Source organism: Miniopterus natalensis, chromosome 12 (genome assembly GCF_054644295.1).
Source record: "Miniopterus natalensis isolate mMinNat1 chromosome 12, mMinNat1.hap1, whole genome shotgun sequence".
In the NCBI taxonomy this organism is placed as follows: domain Eukaryota; kingdom Metazoa; phylum Chordata; class Mammalia; order Chiroptera; family Miniopteridae; genus Miniopterus; species Miniopterus natalensis.
Window position 1 is genome coordinate 24937936 of NC_142092.1, and position 17720 is coordinate 24955655.

A 17720-nucleotide genomic window follows, 5' to 3' on the forward strand; every position below is an offset into this window, starting at 1 on the left:
CTATTGTGGATAAAAATGGAATTCTTTACTCCTATAATATAGAGATATTTTCTCTTGTGACTCTGACCTCTCAGATCTTTCATTTATTGTTCGAAGCCACGGCCATAGATTTAGTCCTAAGAAGACCTCCCTTTCCTGGGATTAGTAACTATGGGATGGATGACAGTGTTGCTGTGACTTGATGCCACCAGGCCACTATCTTCTCTGTACACTTTTGTGCATTTTTCTTTTTAGAGTTCAGCTTTGAAGACTCCTGAAAAATCTGGCAAGCTTTCCCATCGCCTGCTTCAACCAATAAGCATCGCTACCTCAAGGAAGTAAGTTGTGCATATAAAGGTAAATTTCCTTATATTTCATTGCCAAATACATAAAGGAAATTTTCTTGATTGAGTTAAAACACCTGTGCTTTCTGTGTATTTCAGTATGAGATTTCTTGCTCTCTTAATATGTGATTCTGCTGATAGGAAGACAACTTTAAATCTAGAATACTCACTCTTAGTGTCTTTTGCTTTGCTTACATGGCTCTTTGGAATATCATTTTCACCATTTCCTAAGCCACAGAAACAGAAAGCTTCAGATATTCATTCAGTACAGGGTGATAATAGTGTTTGTTTCATATGAAAAGAAGATGATGACCAGATGATGATACTTTATGTGAAAGTTATGATGAGCTATAACACTTAATGCAACATTTTATTAGCCTTATCAGATATGCTCAAACTTTCAATTTTCTCTGTTGAGGGTAGTTCCTCTAGATAGAGCTCAATTAAATTTGATTAGCAATAGCTGGTTTTTAGGCTGAAATTTGTTCCTCTTTTTCTTCAAAAATTGGAGAAGCCTCTATTTACAGCTTTATTCCACTTTTTTAAAGTTGATCCGATTTACACATAAATATATCCACTAAAATTCTAATGAAGCTTTCAAAAGCAGCTACTACAATAATAACTGCAGAAGCATGCATGAATTATGCCAACCCTAATCAATCTTGGGTGTTTCTTCCACACTGTTACAAAATACATTGCATAGAAGGCTAGAGCAAGCTCACAGCAGGCAAAATATGGTAGCTGAAGTCAAGCAGAGCTAATTTGTTGTTTAGGACACGTGTGAGGTGCAGAATTCACTGATCCATCGTGATCAGCTCTGATAGGGAGGACCGGTTCCCGGCGTGCATTGTTTCTGTGGGTTTTCTGTTGATGATACAGACTCCCTGGATCCTAAGAAGCATCTCTCTCCTCTTTTGGTTTGGTCACCTTTCCACTCGTCGATCTCAGCTTTCTTTACAAGGTTCGCCCAGGACGTGGAAGTCCTCACCGACGGGCGCACTTGGGAGAGTCGTTAGTGCAGCAGTGGGCCCACGAGCTCCCCTCACTTTGGCCCAGGGCAGAGTCCTCTTTTCACCACCACTGCCCCGCCCCCCAGCCTTTTTGGGACTGACTGGCTTTTTCCACTAGTGTAACTTCCTAGGGACTTACCCAAGTTGTTGCATGTTTCAATGGTTGATTCCTTTTTGTTGCTGATTAGCAGCATTCCATGGCATGGATGTGCCACAGTCTAGGTAGCCATTCATTTACTGAAGGACACAGGGCTGTTCCCAGCCTTTGCATTTGCTGGAAGTCTTCCCCTGCTTTTCAAGGCTTCAGTTTCTGATCACAGCGGGCCATTGTGGTATTTTATTCTGCTCCGGGAAGCTTGCCCTGACGCCTGCACATGGAGTTCATTCCTGCTCCTTGGTGCTCCGTCATTCCCGGCACCCGCCTCTGTGGAGAACTGTTATGAGTTCATGGGAGCCGGACTGACCCTGTGTGTGTGACGGGGGTGTCTTACGTGCTCCTCCCAGTTTTTTGTTTTTAATGATAACTAAACCTGGGGATAAATGCCATGGTAGATAAGAAAAGAATACACAGAGATAAAACAAATTCCCTGAAGGCTCAAAAGATTAGAATCATTATGAATCTAATATTCCTGCCCCTACTGGCAGAGGGGAAATAAGACAACAGGAATAACAATGATGACATCAGTGACAAAACCCCACAAGGTGGCATTGTCATGTAGTCATTGAAAGACACACCTGAGAAAACAGATAGACATGTTACGTCCAAAACCTGGTAAAAGTCCTTCTCAGTTTCTTCACCATAGTACTTCTACTTCACATTTGACACTTAGAATTATCCAGTCACTTATAATTATTTGAAGCAGTTTGTCCTTTGGCTTCCCCACCAAAGGTCAAACTTCATGAGAACATGAACTGTATTTGCTTACACAGCATCCCATCCCTGTGCAGCTGGAGGATATCCAGTAAATATCTGCTGACTAAACCTCTGTCTGACTGATTGAGTTACTTGGGAGATAAAAGAGATATGTATAGGAAAGTCCTTTGTAAACAATAAATGAATATAATTTGAAAATTTTATTTGCATTGTATATATATGAATGGGGACAAAAGAATAAATTGAACTAATGCTAATGCTTTAAGAAAATGTTATGAAAAATATATGCAAAACCCTAGTTTAAGCAAATATATATTTCAAGATTTAGAAGTATATTATGATTTCAAGTTTAACAGCACTTTTCTCCTTAAGAGAACAAGTTCAAAACGCATATTGCTAAGGGATGTTATTTAAATTATCCACATGTTTTTCCCTCATCCCTTGATATATTTTATTTGGCTGCTTTTTTTTTCTTTTTTACTTAGTCATGACACACTTAGCTAAAGTGAACAAAAAAAACACCTCTTACTGCATACCTGGTGAGACCAGGATTACTTTTAATGGATGACTCCTTTTGAAATGGGAAATACAGAAACACAAAGCAAAATCAAAAAAGATACAATTTAGGGCAAATTTAGAATTGGCTTATCTCTCTGATTCAGATGCCTAAATACACATACCTAATGTGTGTACTCATCAGAGAAGTAAAACAAGCTGATTGTCTCACAGTATATCTTATGTCTACATTGGTCCAAAAGTATTAACAGTATAGGTTTTTTCATGGTGAAACCCTTTTTATTTGGCCGAATATCATGGGCTGTTTGCTTATTTTATCAAAACTGTAATCAAAACACCTGGGGACATATTATGAGATGGACATTTTGAAATCTATTTTTTCTTTTTATCTCAGTTTTCAAAGATATTAAAATATTTTTATACTGATAACATTTATTGCAATATTTCTCCTTTTTCTTCAGACCAAACCAGGAGATATTTAAACATCAAATAGAATAGAGACTCACCCTTGTATGGGAAACTTAGTGAAATCTTACATATTTGGGTTGCCAACCAAACCAGCTTTGATATTTGCCCTCCAGAGCAAGGAGACCTACTTCAAAGCCTGTTTCTAGGCTTATGTTTCATGGTGTTCATTCTTGCCAGTGAGCTGTACCGAAAGCCAGCTGGCAGAACGAGCCCTAGAATATGGCCCTTATCCTCAGAGGAAAACAGAAAGGGGAGAGGGGTGTTGGGTTGTGCAAGGCAGCTCGTATGTAGACGTAAACTACACTCTGATTGGGAGATTAATGTAGAATGAAAAAAAGAGCATCATTTTCTCATCTAGTTGCTAAGGGCAACCACAGTCATTTTTCTATACTGAGCTTTAATTTACGGAGTTATTCTTTGAAGAAATAACATGTATTAACTAATTAGTCTTCCTAATTTTTATGCATGTAACAAGATGGGTGAATCACAAAAACATCATGTGGTGGAGAAAAACAAGATAAAAAAATCACAATGAGATTAAATGGATATTTTTTAAGTTTGAATAGTTAAAAAACTAAATTTAATACTTAGCAATGGATACCTAAGTTGTAAAACTACAAGGAAAGCTGTTACTAAAGACATTGTTACCTAGAGTTGGGAGGGAGGGACTGGATCAGAAAGGGCTCCAAGGATGCTGTCAGTCTTTGATTTATTGACCTGCATGTTGGTTACATGGACATTTGTTACTTAATAACTAATTAAAATATACACTTATGCTTTATGCATTTTTCTTTGTTTGTGACTTTATATTAGGAAATTTAGTAATCATATCAATTTAGAATTGTCACTTAAACTAATGATTTTAAAAATTCAGTTTTAAAATTAAAAGTCAGTAAATGAAGCCCATTTAACTTAGATAATAACTAGCTATATAGAGGCACCGCTATGGCTTCACTTATACAGAGCTATAGGGTTTGGGGGCTAGAAGAGGGAGTATACTCAGCTAGATGCTTAAGGGTGCATGACTCCTATGTTTCAAGTGTCTATTTGAAACCATTAACTAATTTTTAAAATTTTTTTTTGAGTTTGTTTTTTCCAGTTTTATTGGGATATAATTAACATACAATATTGTAGAAGTTTATGGTGTACAACATATAATGGGTGGACTTATGTAAATCCATTGATTTAGTTGCTTACTGAGAAGCTGGCTAGATAAGACTTGAACCTTTGAAGCAGTGGTTAGATTTAGAATTTTACAGATAATTAGAATGTACTGAGGAATAATAGTGACACAGAGAGAGAGAGGTTCTTTCTAAAATCAGTTTATCCTCACATTTTGGCCTTGTGACCTGAGACTCAGTCTGCCAGCTTACATTTAGAAGTACAGTATTGATATTCTAGTGGCTGTGCTTCATTCAACTATTGCCTGTGTCTAACATGCATGCACATAAACACATATATATAATTAGGTTATATATCATTTTTATTTATCGGAAACCCACTGGAAAAGGAAAGACCAGCAATCTTGATGCTAGTAAAACCTGTGAGTGGCTAAAACTTAATTGATTTCCAATGTGGAGGATCCTGATTTGTATAATTTAGAGCTATAATTATTCATGGTTTGCAGGTACCACCTCATGTGTAAAAGTTTTACAGAGAATAAACAGTGCTTCACCTATACATCCCCAAAGCATAACTGGTGTTACCCAATGACAGTCAGAGCAAGCGAGCCAAAATAAGCAGGTGATTTTTTTCCAAGGCTAAACTAGGGTTTGTCACCACTCAGGAATATTGCTAAACAAAATTTTAAATGAATCAAAAATAACAATTTACATCTTTTTAGTTCCCTTCTGCTCCACTATTATATACATCCATTAAAGATCCCAATTCTTTGTTATGCTCAGTTACTTATGGTTCCCTTCAAAATATTCCCAATAATTTGCTTGTCTCAATGCTTCCCTGTCTCATACTTGACCTAAGTTTCTTGCTGTTGGACCTACCATTTGCCCTATGCTTGTCCAACTTATCTCACTTCTTATCCCACATATCTCAGAAAAATTCAGACATGAGGAAAGGATTACAAAATGCGTTCCACAGAATATTAATATCCCTTGATATATTAATAGATATTCTCCAAAATGAAAAAAAAGTTCAAGATAAAATTAATCATATGCATAGTGACCTATTAAAATATAAATAGGTAAGTAATTTCCAGAAGTACCTAATGAATTCACTCAGGTCTCCAAAGTTGGGTGGACTACAGCTTGAAATATATTGAAAAAGTTTGATTTGTCCTTCCTCTTATCATGATGTGTATGTTATCCTATCGCTGGCCATTGAGTTCATGATGGTGGGTGGAACCTGTCCTTGCTGCAACCCTGGACGGTTGTTGAGTGCTGGCCCCTTCATTCCATGTTGGGCTCTGGTCAGTGACCTTGCAGATCTTCTGCTCTTCTGTCTGTATGTCATCGATGCCTCACGTATGACTAAACATCCAGCGGACCCCTAGGTTTCCTTTACAGAGTCATTATTCAATTTTCAGTGATTTTTGTATCCAATTCAGTGAATTTTGTATCGAATTTAGTGTCTACATTATACACACCCATACTTGCAAATATAATGAAATCCAAATGACATTCTGGACACATCTTTTTGACTCTATTCTTTTAAATTTTCCATAAGTGCTTTGAAAGAAGTACTGAATTGATGTTATTAAAAAGTGCATAAGAATCAGTTAAATAATATTTGAATATGTTATCTGGGAGGTCCATTGCATGTCTTCATTTGGCTTTTTGACATTTTTTTTCAGTTAAAAGTTCAACGTTCTAAATAATTGGGCTTTCATACTAGTAAGTATATACATTTTTGCCTCACAAACAATACCCAAGACAGGCTTTTAGACAGTGTTATAAGAAATTTTCTTTAGATACAATATGAAAGTACTGAAAGGTCAAGATTTCTTTTCAAACTGTGTGAAATATTCACAACTTTGGGCCAAGATATATTCTTTAGAAGAGCTCCATGGAAAGTAAGGGCAATGGATAATGTATAAAACATTAACAATCCCAATCTCTAACATTTACAGATAGGAATCTGAGACAAGTACAATTAAGCAACTCAGCTAAAATCACTCTCCAGTTGCCACCAGGATTTGAAAACATCCAACGGACCAAGGCTGGGCACATCACCTATGCCTGTGATTTTCTAAATTGGAAGTGAGAAAGTCAGTTATTTTCAGGTGTTGATTGCTGTCAGTATGAGGAGCAGGAGCAGTTGGTGGCGATTGCTCCTCACTTTGTAGAAAACATTAGGTTTGCGATGAAATAATAAGCCATGGAAGGAGAATGTCCAAACCTGTGGAGAAGTTTTATAAAAGTTCATTTAAGTCAAGCAGAGGATATGCCTGGAGGCAAAATCTCAACAGACTGAGACTAAGGCTTCTTAGAATGGCCCTTCGCAGCTGGTTTTATGTATTTTGAATTAAGGAGGGAACCTGAAGATTAGAAGGATGGGGGAGAAAGAAAGGTAGGGATTGGATTACAAAATGGTAATAGTTAACAGGATTATGTGTTGTCTTGAGGGTGGTCATGCTTTAGAAGGGGGGGCGTGTCTGAAAAGACACATTTTAAGGGTGTGTTAACATAGATTCACAGAAACAATGGAGAGGGCTTGCTTAGGGCAAACATAAGCCTCTTACTCAGGAAGTTTTGTGCTTGGGGCATGACTTCCTACTTAGGGATTTGCGATCAGACCATCCTGCGAGGTTACTCTCCATAGAATTCTTTTTTTTTTTTTTTTTGTCCACAATGCAAAGAGTAGACAGATGTAGAGGGCCCTGGCAGCACTGAAAATGCTTGTTTCATGTGTTTCTGAAATTGAGCTGCATGTTTGCACTTTACCTGTTAACCTTCCACATATTATAAGAGCCAGGAAATTTTTCCTTTCCCATGAGATGGGTTTCTGTCCCTTGTGGCACAGTGTCGTGACTAATTCATATAGCTGGCCTGAAAATTCAAGAATTTCGCAGCCATTCTCTTATGTTGTTCAAATCAAGAATCTATGTTCTCTTTACTGAAAATAGAAAATATATTCCTTATTTTTTTTTTTTTCTCACCTAGATGACTTAGTGGTTAGTTCAGCTCTACCCCGGAATTACTCAAAGGGTGCATTTCCTCATTTTCTGGCAGTCTTTATCTATCGATGCTCCTCTTCACAGAGCAGTTCAAGTACCCAAGTTTCAACTTCCACACCGTGTAAGGCTGCTATTTCAACAAGCAGCACTTATCACAAGATAAGAGACGACATTTTCCCAAGTGAAGAACTTTGAATTCAGAGCTAGATCACTTGGGAGGCTGATTTCACTTTGCTGGCCTAAGAAACATTCAAACCTGTAGAGAATTTTTATAAGAGTTTATTTGAGCCAAAACTGATGATATGGGCCAGGGAGCAAGATCTCAAATGCTCCCGAGAATGACAGTTTGCAGTTTTTTCTATGTATTTGAGATTAAGGAGGGAACATTCTATGAAGGTGGGGAATGGATTACAGGCTAGCTAAGAATAAGTGCTCTCTGGAGGGTTGTCACACTTTAGAAGGAGGGATCTGACAGGGGACCTTCCAAAGACCTGTTAATCTAGAGGCACATGAACAGTGGACAGGGCTTGCTTGAGGCAAAGATAAAACTTTTACTAAAGAAGTTACATGCCTGGGGCATGACTCCCCACAATGACCTACCTGTTCAGTTAGGAATTTATGATATGACCACCCTTTGAAGTCACTTTCCATAGAATCCCCTTTTCATCCACAACTCAGAAAGTGATTCATCCAAACTCCAACACATAGAGGCTGTTGAAAATGGAATAGGAGGCTGTTAGGCCTGTGGAGTAGCCACTGTTTCATTGCTTCACTAACAAACTCTCTTTCATTTAAACTCTAAAAAATAAAAATAAAAAAAATAAAAAAAAGGCATGTAATACAAAAGAAGTGGAATTTATTTCTTTTCATAAGCCTGTAATAGAAAGGCAATAGAATTTCTTTTTATCATAAGCCTATCTTGTTTATCTAGGAATAGGTATGAACATTTCCCCTGAGTCCCCAAATCATGACACTAATTTTAAAAAGCTTTTAAGATTCACCCTGGCCAGGTAGTTCAGTTGGTTAGAGCATCGCCCCTATGTACTGAGGCTGTGAGTTTGATCCCCAGTCAGGACACATACAGGAAACAACCAATGAATGCATAAATGAGTGGAACAAGTCTTTCTCTCTCTCTTTCTCTCCTGTTCCTTCCCTCCCTTCTCTCTCTCTCTCAAATCAATTTTTTTTAAAAAAAAAGCTTTTCAGATTCTGTAATTCAAACTGGTTTGTCATATTTCAAATTATCCCAGGAATTCAAAAAGTCCTTTTGGAAAGGGGGCCTTGGCTGTGGTAGAAGGTCCTTCTAGAAGATTATCTTGTTAGGGGGACTGAACATATACTTTCTAAGTCTGAGTCTTTCAGAGACTGTATCTATTTTCTCTGCCTAAAGAAGCTGTGACTTTTCCTCTGTCTGTTTTAATAGGTAAATCTATAACTTCTGTTAGATCTTGAAAATTCAGCTCAGGTCAGGAATTACACCTTTGGGACCACTCGTGTAGCTCCCTGTGCCCCCGCGTTCTGTCTGAGTTAGATCCCTGCCTGTGCTGCATGCAGCAGAGACCTCCTTCATGACACTTACTCAGATCTTTCATCTCCATGCTTCTAGTTATCTAGCACATAGTTGGCTTCCGTAACTGTTTGCTGGATAAAGTAAGATGAGAATTCATAGTGCATAGTGTCTCTTCAACCTCTGTGTTCCTGTTTACTAGAAAATCTTTTTTCTTCCTGGATGTCTGACTTTACTAGAAGAGCCTGTGAGCTCTGGCTGGGTGGCTCAGTTGGTGGAGCTGCATCCTGTACACCAAAAGGTTATGGGTTCAGTTTCTCGTCACAGTACATAGGTTGGAGGTTTGATCCCCAGTTGGGGGTGTACAGGAGGCAGTAGATTGATGTTTCTCTCTCACATCAGTGTTTCTCTCCCTTCCTCTCCCTCTCTCTTTCTCTCTCTAAAATCAATAAAAACATGCCCTCGGGTGAGGATTTTTTTTAAAAAGTCTGTGAAATATTATATACCAAATTTATCTACCTATCTCAAAATACGAAAACTAAAAATTTATGGTGAGGAATTGCCTTCTGTGTTATATAACCTTTTGTGCGAAATGAAGATGTTGTTTTCTTAATTATGAAAATGTAACTCATATTTATGTTTTAAAAAGAACACCATTAAGCCATAACCATGGTTACCATTTTGGTTTTATTCTTTAGTTACTCTCCTGTGTGTGTGTGAGATACATACCTATCCAACGATGTAATGACATACGAAGTATATATTGTTTAGACTACACGATTTGCTAGAGAAAATACACTTATGAAATTTTTATATTCCAGCTTCTTTTTGTTCCACATGCAATGAAATGTAGCTGCCCACAGGATGGCATCATAGTTCTCTTTAAAAATCCAAAGGTTAGTGCTTTTCTCTGACATTTATGTGCTAGACTTGTAAAGCAGAAACTTTCCGAACTGAAGATTTGAGTATTCATAACATCTTTATTACGGTTGGTCCTCATATCTCCATTTTGATGTTAATTCTCAGTGTAGTTACATGGGTGAACAATCAGCTCAGCAGCACTAAGAGGAAATATAAAACTTGGCTTGAGCAAGCTTGAATAAATGTGAGATTTTAACGCACATACTAAATATAAGGAGGGGGAAATATAGTTTTCTGATGGCAAGGGCAGCAGGAGCTGTCTTGATGACTGGATATTTAACAGATCATATAAATTCAGCTACAGATAGTTGCCAGGAGCAGTTGCATAATCCACATGAAGCAAGTTCGTATCAAAGGAAGTCAATAGCATTCACTGCTTGTGTCAAGCTATACTTATTCTCAAAGAGGCAATGTCTAGTTTCTTCAGTGCAGTGGTCCCCCCTTATCTACAGGGGGTACGTTCCAAGACACCCAGTGGATGCCTGAAACTGCAGAGAGTTCCGAATCCGATATTGTTTTTCCTACGCATACACAGCTTTCTGCTTAATCAACTTTAACTTTGCAGGATATATGGCAGCAGCTTCTTCATCCGACGTGGCTTCTCCAGGAATTTTTGTATTTTTCAGTCCAAACCTATTTCTGAATCTGTGTAACCATCCCTTACTTTCATTAAATGGTTTCAGTGTCACTCTTTTCAGGGGATCCCTTGCTGAAGTCTTCACATAGTCTCAATGCTTTCTGGTGCAACATGTTGCCGTCAATCAGGACAGGTTTTCTGTTCATGTCTTTCACCCACAAATTTAATGCCTTTCCCGTCTTAACTAAGCCCTTATCAGAGACCTGTGGCTGTAACTTTTGCAGTTTGAGATGTAATAGCAAAATTAGCATGAATTTATTTTTCCTTCTTTACATTTTCATGGACTGAAAATTTGTTCTTACTGTAGATCTTAGCAACCTCAGTGTATGTTTTTTTTCTTTATTTATTTACTTATAGGAAGCCCTTTAGTGCTTCTCTTGGCCGTATCCGAATTGCCAGCATCACTACTCTTGCACTTTGGAACCATTGTTAAGTAAAATAAGGGTTGTACAAGCTGCCATATTGTGACAGTTTGATAACTGTGGTGGCTGCTTAAGTGTCTAAAAGAAAGGGAGCATATACAGTGTGGAGATGCTGGACAAAGGGATGTCACCTCCTGGGCAGGATGGATCAGGATGACTGGAGATTTCACAACACTACTCAGAACAGCATGGGTTTCAAATCTTATGAATTATTATTTCTAAACATTTTTTTTAACTATTTTCAAACCATAGTTGACTCTGGGTAACTGAAATTGCAGAAAGCAAAGCCACAAATAAGGGGGGCCTACTATATTCAAGGGCTGTATAAACATCAGTGTGAATGGCCTCTTGTTTTCTCAGAACAAAGCAAACTTAATCCCAATTCCCAGTGTAGTCCAGATGTAAGAAATTGGGGCAAAGAGACTTTTTCCAAATTTCAGGTGTGAGCAAAAGGATGTGGTTCACAGGCCTCTTGTAGCTACAGCTACAGCAGATTAGACCCCTGACCAGGCATCTAGGTAGCTGATTTTATTTTTCAGAAACAGCTATATGATACTGAATGAAGCCCCAAGTTTGGATTCTGGGAAATTAGGGCTCTCATTCTGGATACTTTGCTAACTGCATATGTGATCTGAACCAAGCATTTAAACTAATCTCTTAGTTCTTTCTAATTTTATTTTTAAACATAATAGGTAGAAACATATGGTCTCTAAGACATTTTAAGCTTCTCATGTTTTATGAATATATTTCTATTTTTACTAACACTTTCAAAACTCAATATTTTAATTAAAAACACATTCTTTATGACAAGTCTTCATGTAAGTCACTTTTTTAGAACTCAGAATGATCTTTTTCCATAGGTTTGTAATAGCACATTTAGACGTTATTTACCCAAGTTAAATAATAATCACTAATCAGTTTTATAATGAGCAGAACTATAATTTAGAAGCTACTATAAAAAATATTATTTAATATTATCTACAGGGTGGGGCAAAATTAGGTTTACAATTGTGAGTATGCAAAACACAGTTTATTTTTGTGTTATTACATATTAATGTATTATTTTCCATACCAACAACTGTAAACCTACTTTTGCCCCCATTCTCTTTTTTTTTGCATTTATAATGGAGACATAGAGAATAAAAGCAGGGGTTCAAGAGTAAAAAATTGAAAACAGTCTCTGGTAAAGAGGGTTTTGCAAGGGATAAGTTCTGGAGAAGAAATTTAACTCTGAAAGGTAAAAATGAGACAAGGTTTGGAGAAATTCCATTGATAAAGACTCTAGAGCATACGCAACATTTTCTGAGCAGGAACACCTCTTGGAGTTCTGGGTTTTTCAAGAAAAAAAGGCCAGATTAGCTGATTTACACAAATTAGATGTTACCATTGTATACACAGTTGAATTTCTAAACCATGTTGCATAAAAGTACTATACCACTATATGACACATGTAATATATTCATAAAACACTTACCCCATAGGTCATTAATATAAATCTGTTAAATAGAATTCAGTTCTATTCAAACTGCATTGCACATAGGCTATGTGTAGAATATTTTGCAAGACGTGGAATGCAAAGATGATTTAGACCATCTATGCTTTTAAGAAGCTCATTTAAAACGCATTAAGATATGTAGTACAGGCTAATTGAAATAATAGCAATGAATAATTTTGGTGTAGATGAGAGTTAATTTATCTAAGACACTGGAGAATCACAGAATCTCATTTTTAAGTAAGACTCCAATGAGGTGGGGAGGGAGGCTTAGGAAGAGGAGGGATACACAGAAGCTGAAATACAGTGGAGCATCCAGCGTATTGGGAACTATAAGTAAGTTTCAAAGAGGGTAAGAAAAGGAACTGGAAAGGTGAGTCTCATCAAGAAACGTCTTGTATGTTCAGATGCATAAACTCTTGTTGTTAATGGGGAATCACTGGAAAACACTAAACATGAAGCTACATTACTGAAATTTTATTTAACAAAGATCAACCTGAAACAGTGTGGCTAGGGAAAAAGAGTCAGTATGCGCTGGTCATTACCTAGGAAAAAGTTTGAGTGTTTGGACTAAGACCCTGGTAATGTTTGTAAAAGAAAGAAGGGATTCCAGAAATACTTAGTTATAGGATTTAGTGAAATGAATTCAAGACTTATTTTTTTTAAAAACTATACTTGTGGAGTGAACTCAGATAGTTTATGCATACAGCTTACATACAAATCAGGGTGAATTAAGACTTGTTCAGGGACCAGCCAGCATGGCCCATGGGTTGAGCATAAACCCAGGATCCAGGAGATCGCTGATCGATTCCCAGTCAGGGCACGTGCCCGGGTTGCGGGCTCGATCCCCAGCAGGGGGCGTGCAGGAGGCAGCTGATCAATGACTCTCTCATCATTGATGTTTCTCTCTCTCTCTCCCCCTCCCTTCCTCTCTCTGAAATCAATAAAGATATATTTTAAAGAAATATTTGATTTCTCAGTCATCAAGCCTATGGCAGGCCTAACCTGCCTACTCTGTGGAGGAAAATACAATACCATGTAGGACATATTTTAGTAAGTTTAGCCAGAGGCATTTTTCTCCGTTATTAGTCTAAGGGAAGGAGAAACACAAAGCTGCTCTGTTCAGTTTCTCTGTAAACTCACATGTTCCACGTTGGAGCACACCGGTAATAGTGTGGCTGTCATATACAGACAGTCCCCTGCTTCCGACGGTCCACCTGAAGATTTTTAAAATTTTTGATGGTGTAAAAGTGATCCACATTCTGTAGAAACTGCTTCAAACTCAGATCTTTCCCTGGGCCACCAGTGTGTTCCGGGATGCCACCCCCTCGAGCTGCAGAGGCCTCGGACAGGCGAGCCCCGGGCAGACAGCTGGTCCTGCACAGTGTCCTGCGGTGGTGCCAGCCTCTTTCCTCTCCTGGCACACGCAAATCAAGTACTAAAATTCTGCAGCCCACCAAAAAAGATATTATGTTTTGGCCAATCTGGCCCCCAAAAAGCTATAATTTTGATTAGTAATCACATGTCATTTTTGCTCCAAAGTGACTTTTTAAACATCAGGTGCCTATACTTGTACATAAGGATTTCTGGCACCAAGAATTAACAAGTCAGATGCAACCTCATTATGCGACGTGACCAATGAGATATAACTCTATTATATGACCTATATAGTTATGGTTCAGGGCAGGGCATTCATACCCGATGGCCGCTGTGGTGTTGGCTGTTGTCATTTTTTTCATTTGATAATCTAAGAGAAAAGAGGTCAGTGCCCCTGACTAAGCAGCCAGGTACTGCATGCCGTAACAATTCTTGCGCCCCCGCTGTGCCATGACGAACAGGGTGAAAATTGCCGGTATATTGTGTTGCCAGTGTTTTTGGTTTTTGTTGTTTTGTGTGTGTTTTATATTGTGTTCTAAGCACATTTAAGGTAGGCTAGGCTAGGCTATAATGTTTGGTAGGCTTGGTGTATTGAATGCATTTTCAGTTTATGATATTTTAAATTTATGATGGGTTTATTAGGATGTAACCCCATCGTAAATCAAGTAGCATCTGTGTTGAATTTCCTTGCCCTCTATGAAATATTTTGTGGCAGCATTGCAGAACACCCATGTGCCTCATATCACACAAAAACTCAATTGGAATATTCAAAATGTGCATAAATTACCACAAGTAATTGTATAATGAGAAGAGAGAGAAAAGTATCACAAGGAAGTATTCAAGTCACACCAGTGGTGGGTGATGATAACACAGAATTTCAATTACTCCCACATTCATGGTAATAGGAATTGATAAGTGACTTAGGAAGGCCAAATATTATGCAGATAATACAGGGCTGTTTCTCTACTTAGTGTAATAGAAAATCAACAAGATCAGTTCTGCTAGCAAAGTCAGAGCAAACTTGTTAACAATAGGTGTAAAGATAAATCCAGATATGAAATCATCTTAATTATGAAAAGAGAACCACCTGACATACATTTATGGAAAATGGCTTGAAAAAATGACCCCACTGAAAAAAATCATGTCTTACAGTTATCCTCCATGTGTCATCTAAAATGTGAACAGCAGTGAAATAAGATGATAATGATGCAGTATGATAATTTTAATTATATCCAAATGTCAGAAATGACAACTGCAAGTCTTTTGTCAGTCAAGTTAAGAATAGCATCAAGAACATGAAGTGCATTTTTTGTTGTTATTTGTAAAAGCGGGACAGGGAAGGTGAAAAAGATAAATTCTTTAAATTTGAAAAGGAATAAAATATCACAACCTGTTCTTAGTATTTTTATATTGGACTTCTTGTTAAACAAATGGCACAGTAGCACAGAACACTTTATTTTCTTATTAAAGTGGAAAAGAGCATTGACTTTCAAATTCTTCACACCGTGGAGCCTTTTGAGAATATGTTTGCATTACACATTTAGATGGAACGCACCACAGTTTTGTAGTCCTTATTTCACAGACAGTTACCCCAAACACCTTTTTAAAATAACAACTGGGGATGTCTACTGGGGAAGACTTCAAGATAAACTAAATCTCCTGCCCTCAAAGAAAAAATAAATAGTATAAATGTGATCTATGAAGTAGAAAAGTGTCCAAAGAAACGGAAATCCAGTTCTATTAAAGCCTGGAGGGAGGACCGGCATCCACATGGAAGTAGGGGGTTGTTTCAGGGGTACATGTTGATGAAACAGCGGAGGGTGGGGAAGATTGGGGCAGGTTAAATTGAGACTTAGGGGAGATTTTTATTAGAAGTCGCTATGTTTAAAAAGACGAAAGAAGATGCTGTATTAGTAGAAGCATATTTAAGAAATTAAGTTTGCTTAAAGGATAGATTATGTATAAAAGTGGGATGTGAATTCATGAGAAACAAATGTGAAAAGGTGTGTACTACTAGTTAAGGACTTAGCAGTTAGATTTTTTTATGATAGGGAAATAAAAAATGAAATTGACAATTAATGATTGAATAGGCAGAAGATGCTTTATGTGTTTTAAATTTTTTTTTAATTTTTATTATATCATTGTTACAACAACTGTAAAGTGGGCTTATTGAAAGTAAGGCTCAGGTGAGTTGCCCGATGTACATACTTTGGAAGGAGCGGAATGGCATCAGCGCTGCTCGGGACTAACTTCGAATGGAAAGCTCTGTCCATTGGGTTATACCCTAACATTCTTGACTTCCTCTGGGAGTGGAGCTAAATGTTTTAGAGCCGTGGAAATATGATTGCATTTCGTGTGTAGTATTCAAAGTGACCCTACAAAAGGGGCGAATATCTACTTGGATTCTTCGGTCGTGTTTTTTTGTTTTTTTTTTAAACATATCTCTTTATACCTACACCATATGTTTAGTTAAAAGGGTTGCTAAATAAAATCTTACTGCCAATGTTCTTATTTTATCACCCACCTACTTACTAGCTCTGGGTATTTCATTTTATGACTAATTTTCCTCTCAGTCTTGGGCAGAGCCCCTTTCCAGTGGTGTGAGCTTCTTTCAGTCACACCCTCCCTTTCTCTGGGTGTGAGAAGGAAGAGTTAAAATGACCAGACCATATAATGGTGAAGGTGGATTTCTTCATCCTGAAAAGGAGCTAACACCTGACCTATTTAAAAGGGGTATTTTCCGGTTTTCTTTTTTCCACCAGTTTTCTTGTGAGTAGAAAATAAATTTGTTGAGGGTTTAGCATTTCCCAAGAAACAGCTGCCGCTTAGTTATTTTTATAACCTGCCTGCTGTAAAGATCATGCTCACTATCCAAAGAACAACAATCATAAATTGAATACAATATAAACTATGGTTTTAAAAGGTTTATGTCTCCATGAACTGTATTGAAACATTTATCCTAAAGGAAACATTTAGTTCACTTAAAATTTCACTTTCACTCAAAATAGATATTGTACATATATTCTTAGTGATAATGCGAAAATGAGCATGCAAGTTCCAGGTCCTCGTTAACTTTGGGTGGGATGTCGGCTTAGTTAACATAGACCAGCGGTGCTTGCACTGCTGCATCGCTCGCTTAAAATGCAGCGAATTGCTTCATAGTCATGAACTTCCATCTCTCCTCCAGCCCTATTGATATATAACTGACATATAACATTGGGTAAGGCCATGGTGTACCATGTGATGATTTCACACACGTATGGATTGTGGCGTGTTTACCATAGCAAGGTTAACACAGCCGCCACCTCACACAAATACATTTTGAAAATATTAAAACTTTACTCTCACAGCAGTTTTCAAGTACTGTACAGTATAATGTAGTCACCATGTGGTACCGTAGATCCCTGAAACTTCTTTCTTTCTTCTTTTAAAATATATCTTTATTGATTTCAGAGAGAGGAAAGGAGAGGGAGAGAGAGAGAAACATCAATGATGAGAGGGTCACTGATCGAGCCTGCAACCGGGCATGTGCCCCGACCGGGAATCGAACCCCGATTGCCTGGATCCTAGGTGGACGCTCAACCGCTGAGCCACGCCCGGCCGGGCGAAACTTATTTCTCTTATAACTGAAAGTTTGTATCTTTTGACCAACATCTTCCTGTTTCTCCCAACGCTCAGCCTCTGGCAGCCATCGCTCTACCTCTGTTTCTGAGTTTGATGCTTTTTGATTCCACATGCAAGTGAGATCATGCGCTATGTTTGTTTGGAAAAATATATTCAAGTCCCCTCCCTCCTTCCCTCCCTCCCTCCCTCCCTCCCTCCCTCCCTCCCTCCCTCCCTCCCTCCCTCCCTCCCTTCCCTCCCTCCTTCCCTCCCTCTCTCTTTCTTTCTTTCTCTTTCTTTTTTCTATTTCTGTGAAAAATGATAGGAATTACCTTGAATCTATAGATGCCTTTGCGTAATATGGACATTTAAACAATATTAACTTTTTCTGTTTATGAAGATGTAATATGTCCCTATTTATTTGTGTCTCCTTCAATT

At 37.9% G+C, this 17720-nt stretch overlaps 1 long non-coding RNA gene across 3 annotated transcripts in view; it reads left to right on the top strand.

The window, feature by feature from the left end:
• Positions 1-239: 239 nt before the first annotated feature.
• Positions 240-17720, top strand: part of LOC107545436 (uncharacterized) — a 284522-nt gene continuing 267041 nt past the window's right edge. The window contains exon 1 of one of the 3 annotated variants that reach the window (XR_001604023.2): positions 240-317. This is a non-coding gene — a long non-coding RNA (uncharacterized LOC107545436). Of the gene's footprint in view, positions 337-9602; positions 9727-17720 lie in introns of those variants that run through there. The other 2 variants (XR_001604024.2, XR_015715437.1) reach the window with 2 other exon arrangements.